At 41.3% G+C, this 14,451-nt stretch overlaps 1 protein-coding gene across 2 annotated transcripts in view; it reads right to left on the bottom strand.

Moving 5' to 3' along the window:
* SYT7 (synaptotagmin 7) overlaps positions 1-14,451 on the bottom strand; it is a 218,510-nt gene that overhangs the window by 103,491 nt on the left and 100,568 nt on the right. The window lies entirely within an intron of this gene.

Raw genomic sequence — 14,451 nt, 5'->3', positions numbered from 1 at the left:
TGTGCTTCTTTTTTTATATTCCAGAATCTATAAGACTCCCTGTCACAATAACTCGGAGCTCCTCCATGTGACCCTTTCCCACTGCCACTCATCATGATTTTAAAGCCAACCGGTACCTTGGAGACAGATTGAACTATTAACTGAGATTGTTTATTGAAGATATATTCCATACATAAAGGAAAACTGATATTTACACTGAGATCCTAAATGTGCTTGATGACAGTTTGTAAGAACTCAAAAAATGCATCTGTTGACACCAGCGTCCAAAAGTCTTTTACCTCAGACCAAATTCCCAAAACCAACCCAGCCAAATTTGTTCAAAACTTGGTCCAGCTACTAGGTACAATCTGCCTCTGTCATCAAGGGAAGAATTCAATATCATGCTCTTCTGATTTTTCCATCAACACAAGGATTTCTGCTTGCCAGACAGAATGATTCCCCTTTCCCTCATGTTCTGTTCTGGGGGTTCTCCCAATCTCCCAGAGTGGAATGGGGGAGGGGAGCCCCATCACGCCAGTGGGAACTCTTGCATTGGCTTGTGCTAGCACGCTAGGCTAAGTGAATCCTGCCCCAAAGCTCATCCAGTTGTACTTCTGACAGCTAGGGCAGTTTAGCTGATTTTTAAAAAGCCTGCTTGTATAACCTTATTCTGGTAAGATCTTTACACAGTTCAACAAAAAGCTCCCTTCTTCTGATCTTCACCAGAACAGTTGTAGCAGCAGGAAATAATATTCAAGCCTTGGTTATCCATTTTCATCTCAAATTTCTCTGGCACTGCCTCACATCTCCCTCAAAATTGTCTTCATCAAATGACAGTTACCGGTAACTACTGCCTCTTCACCTTAGAACCCCCAGCCAATCAGAACCTGATGTATTCCAGACTAATCAAAATTAATTTACCTGACCCAGGCCCTGTCTATAAATACTAAAAGTGATTGTCTCTCTTCATTCCCCACTCCACTCTCAGAACCTGTCACTGAGTAGCTACAGCTGAATTGGCCTCAAACAAAGCAACAATATAAGGCCTCTTTTCCAAAGCAGGAAACATAAATAGATAGACATACATGTAGCATTTCTCCACATTGGTACATATTGCAATGGACAAATATCTGAAACTGCTCCAATTTCAAATATCAAATATGAATATTTGAAATGGGTGAATTCTAGTTTATGCTCTAGTCATATATGGATAAATTACAAATTGTCATCATTTAAAAAAAATGGAGTTCTTTCATTAGTTTCTTGTCGCAAGTCACTGTGCTAATCCAGTCAAATCTGCAAACGAGTCCACTACAGTTTTAAGAATGAAATTAACTTCAGCCCATGCTTCCTCCACCTCAAATTTGCTTTAAACATCCTACATCAGAACTACACCTTTCTGCTTACTAATACTGGTATGGGAAATAATGCCATAATTTGGGTGATTCCTTGAATCCGAGCTTCTGTATGTTTCCAATATGATGTGAAGCAGAATTACATGAGAATCCATTTTTTCAATGTCTAACATGCTGTTGTGGTAACAAATGAATGGACCATCTAATGTGAAAGGGTAGGGCCATGGATGCATGCCCAGTTTGCCCATACGTAGGTTGAGTGTCTAAATATCATAGGAAAACTGTGAAGAGAAAGGAAACTAGGGTTGCCATACTCAAAATCCAGACACAAAAGTTGGCAAAAAAGGAATAGTTTGGAGCTATTTTTAAGGAAAATGGGGGGAGGGGACGACGACGACACTGCTGACACGGATTGCCATACATTATGACAATTTCCACCCGGACACTGTTTCCGACTGCTGTATTCCGGGTATGTCCGGGAAATTCCGGATGTATCGGAACCCTAAAGGAAAGGAATGCAGAGAAGGGCATGAGAATCAGCCAAACATATAGCAATCCCTTTTAAAGAGCAGAAACTGAAGGACTATTTTTGTTTCATTCATTTAACTTTTTTTAAAGAGGTTTTGAGTAGAGGTCTGAAAAATAATGTATAGCACAGCCAGAGCAAATCAAGTGTTCCCACATTTTGTTGATATGAAAAAGAAGATGCTCAATTAACTGCAAAAGCAACAAGCACACAGCTGATGGGAGAAAGTACCTCTCTCTACACAATGTCATTAACCTGTGGAGTAACTCTTGGCAATAAGAGAATACTGAAGGTTTGGATCAGATTCAAACTAGCTTACACATTTTTACAAAAATAATAATACTCAGAGGCTCACAAAAGAACATTTAAGAAAGAGAAGGAGACGGGGAAGGGATGGAGAGAGAATTAAATGGAAATTCTTCTCTCATCATGCATTTATTTTTCTACTCTCATTCATGCCCTTTCCCTGTTTGCCATCTATTGGCCCAAAGGATTTAGGCCTGCTGAAATGGACTGGCATCCTGCATAGGTTTGGCTCACAAATGCACTACTAGCACACACACAACACTAAGTTATAGTAAGTTTGGTCCTAGTGTGGTTTGTTTGAACATCTAATCATGGTCTGTTTTCTGGCAACAAACAGCAATATGAAGCTATGGTTGGTTTGTTGGCTTGCATAAAACTATGGTTTGGCATTATGTCTGAACCAAACAGTCTGGCTTGGTATGTCCATCCCAGCCTACATGTTCACCAAAGCACAAGCTTTGGAGAAACAAGTTGTGACGTGTTTGCTCTTCAGCGACTGGGTCTTTTTCCGAGTTTGGGTGCCTTGCCAAAGCATCTCCAACAGACTAGCTCTACTATTGCCTCATTATAAGTTAACTTGGATCACAAATATAATTTGAGATCTTTTCAGACATACTCCCCCTTAAACATGAAATTCTAAAGCAATACCTGGCTGATAATTCCCATCCAATTCAATTGAATGATGCGAAATAGAACAATTTCCAGTTCCTTAGGGATATATTTTCTGCAGGAGGGATATCTTTCCTGATTTAAAAACAAACAGAAAATATACATGCTGGAGAGATTACAGAACTAAAGTGTGTGTTTGTGTGTGTGTGTGTGTGTGTGAGAGAGAGAGAGAGAGAGAGAGAGTGAGAGAGAGAGAGAGAGAGAGAGTGTCAGTGTCCGCAGACACCTTCTGCATCAACTTTTAAATGCCTGCTGAAAACTTTTCTATCCTGCCAGGCCTATGCAGGCAATTAAGAGTACATCCCCCACAATGGTCTACTGAACAATTTCTTTTTGCTTTTAACTTGTTTTTTTTTAAAAAAAAAAATTGTTTGGTTTTATGTTTGTATATTGTTAAAAAGCTTCCCAAGACCAAGAGACAGCAAGTTGCATTGGAGACAGCAAGTTGTGGCATCTTCAGTTATTTAACAAGTACTATCCAAATGCACACATAGAGGCAACTGATGTGATATATCCCCACCACACAATAAGGGTGAGAAACTGCATTGCATCTGGATCTCTCAAACCACAGGCATTTATTGAACAATAGACAAATTGTTTAGAAAAGCCCTTGGTACCCTGTTTAAAGGCTTTTTGGAATGAGTAATGTTTGCTTACTCAAGAGCCTGGGTTTCCTAAAGACTTCTATTATCTACCAGGTTGCTCAGCCTTAAAAATATGTGACATATAGCACATGAAAGAAAAGCAAAACAAAAGTGAGGTTTTACATTTGCAAAACTGTTCTTCAGATGAAAACAATCACAATATTAACATAAAAGCTTTTATTTTTAGGGATGGTTAAATTGCTAGGTTAAAGAGGTTAGCCAGCATAAAAGATACTGAAAAAAACCATGGAAATCTGCTTGAAATTAAAGTAAATGATTACAGCAATGTAGAGCATTCATCTGAGGGTTGCTTCACAAATTATGTTTTGCTTGTGTGCTGCAGGAAAGAGGTACACTGTCACTTATTGTGTGCATTGTTGGTGTTCATTGTGCTGGCAAATCCACAGTTTAGGAACCCTAGTTTAGATGGGATAAGGGTGAAAGAATCTGGTTAAGAGGCCTAGGTAGAAAATGTTGGGTGATCTGACATGTATCCCTTTGGTGGCACTCTCAATACATTTCTTAGGGTTTTGGAATATCCACTCCCTCTCTCTCTCTCTCTCTCTCTCTGTGTGTGTGTGTGTGTGTGTGTGTGTGTGTGAAATCATAGCATAACCTTTCAATAACCATCTACATTCAGTAATATTCACTTGTGACACTAGATAAATAACACTCAATATCTGTTAATAATTAATCTGCGCAATAATTGTACATTAATAATTAAACTTAATGTATTTCCCCTCTGCCCAATTCTCTGTATGCCTACAGCTGCTTTAGATTCTGTAATTCTGTAATTCCCACACCATACATTTAAAGCACATGGCTTCCTCGAAGAACCCTGGGAACTGTAGTTCACTCATTGTAAAGCTACCATTCTCAGCACCTTTAACAAACTACAGTTTCCAGACTTCTTTGGCACATCTAGTTGAACTACCATCCTTCTTACATTCAGATCCAGCCCTGGGGTGACACTCAAGAGACATGGAGACTAGTCATAACTGGAGCAGGAGATGCATGACTGATGCTGAAAGCAGCAGCATTATGCATAGTGAAATAAAATGTATTGATAATTAAAATGCCACCATTGCACAGAATTTCCCCATACTCATAAGCAGCATCCAGGAAGGAGTGCAGTGACATTGCCTCTTACGTTTTGTTTTACTACGTGTTACTGGGGAGAAAGGTGAAGAGGAAACATGAGTTGTTGTCTTAGTGGCAGCCATGTGGCTCTTTTAAAAACACACTGCTGCTTAATCTAGAGCAGAGATACCACTAGGTCTAGTACACCTGTGGGAGGGATCACCGTCTCCCATTCAAACCCCTCTCCCTACTCATATATGTATACAGGCCCTAAGATCAGTGTCTAGGCTTTTGACTTTGGTGGCCTCTTAGGGACAGGTTCTCCTGCAAGGCTGCATTGTGAAAAGCTCTTCTCATGGAAAGTTTGCTCAGTGGCCTGGACTCAATGAGGGGGCTGATGGAAAAAAAGTTTGGGTGGTTTTTTTTTTAGCATTTTAAATAAATATGCTGTGCTGCTGCTTGATTTGGCCCTTGGCAATTTAATGTTTATGTTATTGATTTTATATGCTTTTTATCATTTTGGTGTATGCTACTCTGAATGTTTTATTATAGAAAGGCAGCTGAACAGAAAGGTTATCAATAAAGAATAAATATTTATGTCCCCAAAAGCTACATACTTGCTCAACACAGACTGATCCCAGCTTCAGAATTCAATCTACTAAAGAAATAATAAAGCTCAGTAGCAGCAGTTGTGGGGGCTGGTCCATGAGTGCAAATGGAGCACTGTCTTGATTCCTGCAACCAGCCCAGAGGGTGTCCCCAGACTGTTTCTTCCTCCTTAGCCTCAGTAGAATTAGTTGGCTTCCCCTGTCATTGGTTCTAGTTCCACCCACTCATGGCCTTCCTACCTTCCACTTTCCCATTCCTAATGGACAGCAGCCACCACTGGACAAGTGCTTTTAATAATTCAAGTAAAATCAAATAATCTTAAACAACAGGTGGGGAAAATACTTAAGGAAAAGATACCATAACAGATATACAGTCCTCTATTCGCTTACCTAGGAGTAAACTCTACTGAAGTCAATTAGACTTCTGAGTAGACATGTCTAGGATTGCACTGTTTGTACTCTAGATTCTTAAATAACAAAAGTTCTTTAGGACGTTTAAAAATACATTTGTAGGCAGGCCTCGTTCTTCAGAACCCAAAACACATACTCCTCACAGCTTCATGGAAGATGGATTCCAAACAATTAATTCCACCACTGTCATCTCTCAAGGAGAAATCACAACCAATTTATGGGAGGAAAATCTTCATTTTCAGGTATTGATTGGTTCAAAACCACTTGAAGGAGATGTCACTATCTAAAGTATTTTCAGTTACCATTCCAGACTATACAAAAAGGTTAAATACAAGCCATTATAGGGAAGGAAGGACACTTGCTCAGTAGCAATTTAACAATTGCTAAAAAGTAGCTTCAGGGTATCTGATTGATGATAACTGATATCTATTTGTTAAACGTGTATTTGTAGAAGGCAAGGTTTGGCAGGCTGAATCTGTGACCTTGGCAGTTTTTCTACTAAAAAATGGTGGCTACACTACTGTCAAAAGGGATAACAGAAGGACATAGGGTGGCCACCTACGCATCACCAACAAGGAGGATAAATGAGGACAATAATTTGCATGAAATCTGAAAATGCTCATTTATGTGTATAGATGCAAATTTATAAATGGTTGCTACAATTTAAATAGAAATATATTAGAGCTCACCATGGTGAGGAAGACACCCGGTGACATGTGAGCCTGCTCGTTCTGCTGGCCAGGTGCATCTAACTGTTGATGAGCAATTTCAAGGCTTTTGTTTCTTCCTCTTATGGTTTTATACATTTAAACCAGTCTTGGACTGAATAGCCCTCAAACAGAAGACGCCTTCAAATAAAGGGCTGTCCACTGACAGGCATTCAGAAGAGAGGATTGTCTGTAAAGCATAGCCCCTAGAACAGGCATAGGCAAACTCTGGTCCTCCAGATGTTTGGGACTACAATTCCCATCATCCCTAGCTAACAGGACCAGTGGTCAGGGATGATGGGAATTGTAGTCCCAAACATCTGGAGGGCCGGAGTTTGCCTATGCCTGCCCTAGAATGAAGGTACCAAGGCACATATGTTTCTTCAAAGCTTCCACAAGTTACCAGGCTTCATGAGGAATGTTAGGCCTGGAGCAATTTTTTTTTTTTTTAATTCCCTATTATACACGGATGCCTCTGAAAGGCTTCTAGGATTTGAGTTACTGGCCTCACAATTGCCTGGTCCATTGTTCCCACCTGTATCGGCAGGAAGTGCAAAATGCCTTTTCCTCCACGCTGCAAATTACAGGCTTCATCTCAGAGAAGGAGTAGAATTAGTAGCGATGCAGGAGACGGCTATATAATTTAACTGCCAAGGAGACAGCAGGAAGGGGAAGCCCTTGCTTATTACACTCTGCAGGGGCGGGGGGGGGGGCAAAGGGGAGTCACATGCATCTCCTGGGTCCAAGCATGAGGCAGCACGAGATGAGACACAGAGACTAAGGCACAAACAGATGAACAGAGCACTGCTCCTCTGCAGGATTAAAACTAAGCATTTTGGTTAAACAAGTATATTTCCTCAGCATCTTTGAGTTAGCAAAGACTTTAAAAAGACAATGATAAAGAGAAGGTGAGGGGAAGTGCCTGAAACCCAGCCATGCCCACCAAGGAGACTGATGCAAAGGAGGGCAGGACTCCAGTGTTTTTAAAAACTATGTAGATGAGGGGAATATTTTTTGGGGCAAGTTCAACTTGTCATGCCAGGCTGAGAAAAGCTGCACTTGCTTATATTTCCTTTTCTACACAATTACAAATATTTAATAGGTAAAGGTGCTGGACCAGACTTTGCATCTTGTCATTCTAACACCCACCTGTCTCTTAGAGTCAGACCACCTAATAATTCAGCTCATGAAGACACAGGCTGTTATAAGTGGCCACTCAGTTATTGGCTAGAAGGTACAGATCCTCAGAGTGCTATAAGCTATGCGCAGTTACACCACCACACCAGAAAGAAGGGAGGCGCAAAGTAATGTGGGTGTGGCTTTCTATGCAATTTGTTTAAAAAGGTAATGCTATAGATGATAGATAGATAGATAGATAGATGATAGATATTTCAAGACATTGTCAGGAGGGTGCCATCTACATGTTTATGTTTGCAGCTACAGAAGGAGCTCTGTATGCTAAGAACTGCTTTACATTTTATGTGGCACTCGTTATACTAGCCCTCCAAATCCACAAGAGTTACTAGCCCACAAATATTTCTTACTCTCTGGGTGATTCAATTCAAAAGATAATATTCCTGATCACTGGGTGGGTAGGTGAGTGTGGAATCTTATTCAGCCCATGTGACCAAGCAAGTAGCTATTTACAAAACTGCAGCAGGTCGTATTCAAGCTACTTCCCTGTTACTTCCAGTTTAGTGCTGTGTAATGCTAAATCAATGCTGGGGCCTGGGGTTGCACAGTATTTGTTAGATCAGAAGGCTTTCTGAAGCAAAATAAGAGGATGGCTATCAAAAATGTCCCTTCCAACTCTACAGTTCTATTGTCCTGTCATTCTCAGCATTTTAATGTTCGTGATTTCCTGTCACAACACAAAAAAGAATTTCGAGGCCCTGATTACCTCTGGCTTCATAACCTACCAGGCCTATACTCAGGAGTAAGCCCTACTGCATTTAATGGGGCTTAAACTGCAATCCCGTGCACACTTGCCTTGAAGTAAGTCCCATTCCGTGGGGCCTACCTCAGCCTGCAAGAGCCCATTTGCATGGCCATTTCACAAGACACCTATCACTTAATGTGCTATGCATGTCCATGTTCCCCCTGCAGGGATGTGACAATTCTCTCTTCACATCTGCGATGTGCTGTAATGTTTCCAGCGTATGGTGTTATGTTAGTTGCTATTTTTATTCCGTCCTATTATAATAAAAGCTTACAGTTAAAATTAGTAGAAGACAGCAGGGGGCACATGCGCTGCGCTCTTTGCAAATGATTAGAAATTGCATTACAAAACAACCATCCCTTTGGATCTTTATACAGCTAGTGGAAAGTCCCACAGCTAATTTCTAAAGAGGGCTACGTGCACTTTAACAAAACCTTACGTTTCTGTCATACATTGGAGATCTCCAAGCACTTTACCAACCAATGGGATTGGCACTGGGATTCTGGAAGACTTGTGGCCATAACACTTTGCTCTAAAATTATCTGAACCCAGCTCACATCTTTGCTTCCCTGTGAGCTGCAGACTAAGTATGCTACCTAAGGCAGTTTTTTTTTAAAAGCAGGCTGGGGTGGGGGGGTAGGGGGTGGGATGGAGAGTTTATTTTAAAAAAATATTCTCGATGTAAGACAGCAGTGAGCATTTTATCAATATATGCAAAGAAGCAATTGACAGAGAGTTCATCCAGGAGAAGAGGTAGAAATAAAATGCTCGGGCACAATTTATGGTGCTGTAATCAATGTTATATCCACCTGAACCTCCATTTGTAACCCTTCACCTCTTTAACTGAATTGGCTTGATCAACATCGGCAGCACAGAGATGTGATGGAATCTATTCTGGGTCAGGGAACCAGCGTCTGACAAAGGGAGAAAGCAGTAATGGCTTGTTTGCCTGTTTCCCAGGCTACTTTTTTAGACTGTGTGACCTGATTTTGTTCGTAGAGGCCAAATACCTGCTGCTCTGAATGCATTCAGCTTGAGCATTCGTGAAAGCCCAGCCGTAACTAGCCTGCCTCCTGCAAAGTGAGAAGTTATAAATAAAAGTCAGGTCTGAATGATGTGAAACGGGGGGGGGGGGGGGATCAGGAGGGGAATGTCTCTCCTTTTCCCTTCGAGTCAAGTGTCTTAAAATAGCCAATAGGAATTTTTATCAGGTTTTGCACACAGACATAAAAAACCCAGCTACTGCCTTCAGGTAAAACTGGAAATATGTCTGCCCAAAGGGTCATTCTTCTTGGCAACCGTGAAGGAAACTGCCTCCTCAGCCATAAGCTGGGTGTCACTCATAAATCACTGGGGCCAAATGGTATTTATCAGTCTTTGGAAGGTTTTCCGGAGCAAAGTAACAGGGCCAGCGACAAGAAGGTGTAATTTATCATTAAAAACAACTGCTTTACTAGGGCACTGGAGGGTGGCCAATGCTGTGTTCCTCTTTTTAGAAAGATGCTATGGGCAATGCCAGCAATTATAGGCTGGAGATTTTAACATCAGTGCTAGGAAGAGAGCAGAGAAAACCATTACTACCAGAGCTGGAGCTAAATCTCACAACAGATTATTTAGACCAGCAATTAGGAAGAGGATGCAGAGGCTTGAATGCCTGTCTTTAGAGGCTAGGCTGCATTATTGTGGGCCCAGGGCTGAAGTTGCCTGAGATACTCATGTGATTAAAATTAAGTAGAGGGGGGAAGGTGGGCAAAAATCTGTTATTTCTATATGTTCAAGGAGAACATGCAACTTTCTTTCATTATAATTTAGCTTTAAAAAAACACAACTTGAGATTTTCCTGCATTATAAAGCAATACCTGTTTATATCAAAGCTATGATTAAATTATCTGACTGAATACATGGATGTGATATTTGCAAATGTTTCTCCTTCATCTCTCTTCTGAGTCTCACCAGTGGTAAGTTTTGTCATTTGTGCAATATGTCAAACTTTATTTTATCACATTCTAAAGCTGCATTTTTCCTATTTCCTAAACAGACAGTGCAGTAATCAAAGGGGGGAATGGGGAAGAGAAGGAGGAAAGGGGAGAGGAAAAGATATTGGCAGCCGATCCTCAATGCCAAATGCCAAACTTAGGTACAGCATTCTTTTATAGATAACTCTTAAACATTATGCCAGATCTCTGTAGTGCCTATTTTAGTTGCCATCAGCAGAATATTCATTTCACAGAATCTCATTTAATAGACCTAATAAATTAACCAAATGATCAAGTGGTATGTCATACATTATCATTCACTTAATTTTTTTTATTACTCAGATCCAGTATACCTGAATTTTGGGTGTATACTTTTTCTTTTTTTATGCTGTTGAAAAAAAACAATGGACCAATTTCATGCATACCAAAGCAAAATTTGCCAGTGACAGTGCTGTCTAGTATGATGGCCAATTCTTGTCTTCACAACAGATGCAGAACTTGAGTCCCATGTACACATGATCCTTAGCATGATTTTTTTTCTTTTTCACAGCTGCTGCTCACTGGGATGACATCGTCACTGTACTATCCACTATAACCCCAAAGTCTGATTTCTGGTCACTCACTGCCAGTCCAGACCCCATGAACATATATATGAAATTAAGGTTTTGTTTTATTTTGTTTGCCCCAATGTGCATCATTTTCTGCTTGCTTACATTGAATTGCATTTGTCATTTTACTGCCTGTTCACTCAGTTTGGTGAGCTCTTCACGCTCCCTTTTTCTTTTAACCACCCCAAGCAATTTAATATGATCTGCAAACTTGGATACCTCTTGCTCACCACTCATTCTAAATCATTTACAAGCAAGTTAAAAAGCACAGCCCCAAATAATGATACTTGGGGTGCTCCACTTTCTATACCCCTCTTTTGGAAGAACTGTCCATTTATTCCTGCTCTCTTTTTCTTAACCAGTTACTGAACCAAAAGAAGACTTCTCAACTCATAAAGGAAGCAATGGCTAGTTAGCCAAAAAAACCTGAGACAAATATAAGACAGGGCAGGCAGCAGGAACATACAAACATCCAATATTGAGCAGATCATGTGCCTGTCCAGGCAGGAAAGGGGGTCACTTGGGGAAATATTTGTAGGAAACATAAATCCAGCTGGAGTTTGAGTCTATAAATACAACTGATCAGAAAACAAGAGACGGTCTACAATTCCAGACAGCCTACTGCTGCCAAAAAGCAGTGGAAGAGAAAGGATTGGAATGTTTCCCAGAAGAACCAATGGCACTGGTTGAAGAGCCACATGGGCTTCCAAGGTCTGGCATTCGTTTTTCATAGGAGTCGACTGGCTCCAAGATATGGTGGTAGCCTGTGCCAAGGTTCTGGGGCCGTGGCAGCTACCCAAGGATGGTACCTGATAACTCAGTGTGCATCCTAAAACATGCCCCAGAATCCTCAGGAATGCACTGGGCTCTGTGCCAAGCAGGCAGTGGTTCCAGATGTGCCTGGTGCGAGAGTGAGATAGCACACACAGTAGCCTTTTTAGTTGTCACTTATGGCAGACTGTTTACAATTATGTAAGCAATTACATAGATGTATGTATGGTATGCATGGGTGTAGCCAGGATTTATTTTAGGGGGGCAGGCTTTATGCTGGGCAGAACTGCGATATCTGCAATGCAATTTATTTACTTGCTTTAGGGGGGAACCATCCCCTGCACTCCCTGGTTATGCCCGTAATGGTATGCCCTTCCTATAATAATCAGAATGTGCATCAGTAAAGTATATACGTGTGTTGTGCGCACACAAACATGCCTTGCACAAGTTGAGAAACAATGTCAGGGATGTTTATTAATAGTCTGCAAAAGATGTGAGCAATGAGGTGGCAAATGCTGCTGATGACCCAATGATTTAGGTTAGCAGAAGCAAGAAAAGAATTGTGGCAGAACAGAATGGAACTGGAATAGAACAGAAATTGGACAAGGAAACAGCAAGTGACACACTGGGCAGGCAACAACAAAGAAATGCACATTGCTAAATACAATTTAAGCTATTCGCATGCGGATAGGCTTTGGAGTTAGCTATAGCCTTCCAAGAAACAGATCCAGGCTTCAGCACAGGCAGCCAAAGACTCTTGCTTAATGCACCAAGGAGGCGGTAGAAAAAAAGGCAAATGATAACGTGTCAGGCACAGCACTGACATGGGCCTGCCGCATAACTGGTGAATATAAAAATATTAGAAAGCAGTTATAAAACACAGCAGCAGGCAAAGCTCCTCTTTTGGTTAAGCACTTTCAGCCCTGGCTTTCTTGTCTCTTCAGTTGTGATATGAAAGAAGAACCGATCCAAAAAAGGCGGGTGAGGAGGGGGATGAAAAATGGAACTGAAGGATTCTGGATTAAGGGGGGGGAGCCTAAGGATTTCTCCTCAGAATGGCCAAGGAGATGATTTTACTGGTTTTATTTTTTTCAGTTTTTAAAAACTCATTTGTAAGTTTCTCTGTAAGTCCATGGAGACTGTTAGCAGGGATGCCTAACAGCCGGCCTGATCCAGCCCACCCAATTATTATTTTTTTTGGCCCTCCAAAGCCTGATTTTGGTGGCAGTAACAAAAGGAATAAAAATTAGACACAGTGCTGGGATGAGCAGGGATGTTGGAATCCCTTGTTGAGAATGCAAACCACATTCTCCCCAGTCACTTGACCAAGGAGGAATAATAACATACCCTCCAACATTTCTCTGATGAAAATAGAGACGTCCCATTCCATAATGATTATTTCACTATTTATACCCCACACATCTTATTGGGTTGCCCCAGACACTCTGGGCAGCTTTCAACCTAAATAAAAACATAATAGAACATTTAATTTTTTTTTTAAACTTCCCTATACAGAATTGTCTTCAGACGGCTCGGCGGTCAGATAACTCCATACCCTCCAACATTTCTCCAATGAAAATAGGGACGTCCTAAGGAAAACTAGGACATTCTGGGATCAAATCAGAAACCGGGAAGCTTCTCTAAATCAGAGACGTCCCTGGAAAATAGGGACACATGGAGGGAATGTAATAAACCCCTCCTTCTCAGCTGATCTGAATGGATCAACTGAGGAAGGGAAGCTGTGTGCCTATACATATGTAGGTAGGTATATATACATAAGTAAATGTGTGTGTGTTCTCTCTGTGTTGTGTGTGCATGAGGAGGCCAAACCTACTTCTGGCCACACTCACCCCTATCCTCCAGCTCCCAGAGGGTTGGCCAAGAGTAAATACAGCCCCCAGACCAAAATAGTTTAGTTAGCCCTGTTCAAAACAAATAAACTTCACTACATTTATTTCAATGTGTACTCTGCTTTTTCAAATCAATGGGGCTTACTTTTGATTAGTCATGCACAGATCTGAGCTGTTTGTAACCTTTTAAATAAATCACACCAATTCTGCATTCTTTATGTTAGCTGCCTCTACTGCAGTGCATTGCTTTCAAGACTGAGCTTTTGCTTTTCTAAGGCTCTCCCTGTGTTTACGACCTGCTCTTGCAATCTCAACCTCTTGGGTACCTGCCTCCCAACTCTTCCATCCTATCATGATCCAGCCATTGCTTTGGAAGGCCGGGATCTTTGATGTGTACAAAACTGCCCAGTACAAAACTTTGGGGATTAATCTTTACATTCATTCTTCACTCCTCATGAGAAAGTCTTCAATTTCTTTCTTATTCTCTAGGTGCTTTGGGAGGATAGAATGACAGTTGAAAATATCTCAGAAGTCATCTAGTCCAGTCCCTGAAGGATGCAACTATAGCCAGGATGGGGAACCTCAGGCCAAGGGTCTCAATGCAGCCAGATTCTGGCTCCCCAGGCTGCACCCCTGGCTGGCTCTGCTTTGCACCCGGAGTGCTTTTGCCTGGCTGGAATATGTCATTGAACTCTAATAATGCTTCTTGCTTGTCTGAACAGGGAGGGATGTATGAGTGAGTACAGAAACTGTACATTTGTTGCTCCACCCTCTATTGTCTCTGGCCCCACCCACCACTGGTATGCGGCACTTGGAAGGTTGTCCAGAAGGGAATGTCACTCATAGCGAGGTTCTGGATATTGCCTTAAGTTTCTAGATCCTTTTGCAGCCCTCCTAGCTCTAATTGAAACTAATAATCAGTTAGTTCGCCCAGGCTCTGAGTCTAGCAAGTCACTCTGCCTGGCCACACTCTTCAGTGTCAACTGCCGCCCCCAAGCACTACCACAATATAAATATTAAAT

Source organism: Podarcis gaigeae (genome assembly GCF_964106915.1).
Source record: "Podarcis gaigeae genome assembly, chromosome: 1".
Classification (NCBI taxonomy): domain Eukaryota; kingdom Metazoa; phylum Chordata; class Lepidosauria; order Squamata; family Lacertidae; genus Podarcis; species Podarcis gaigeae.
This window is presented reverse-complemented; position numbering and strand designations above follow the sequence as displayed.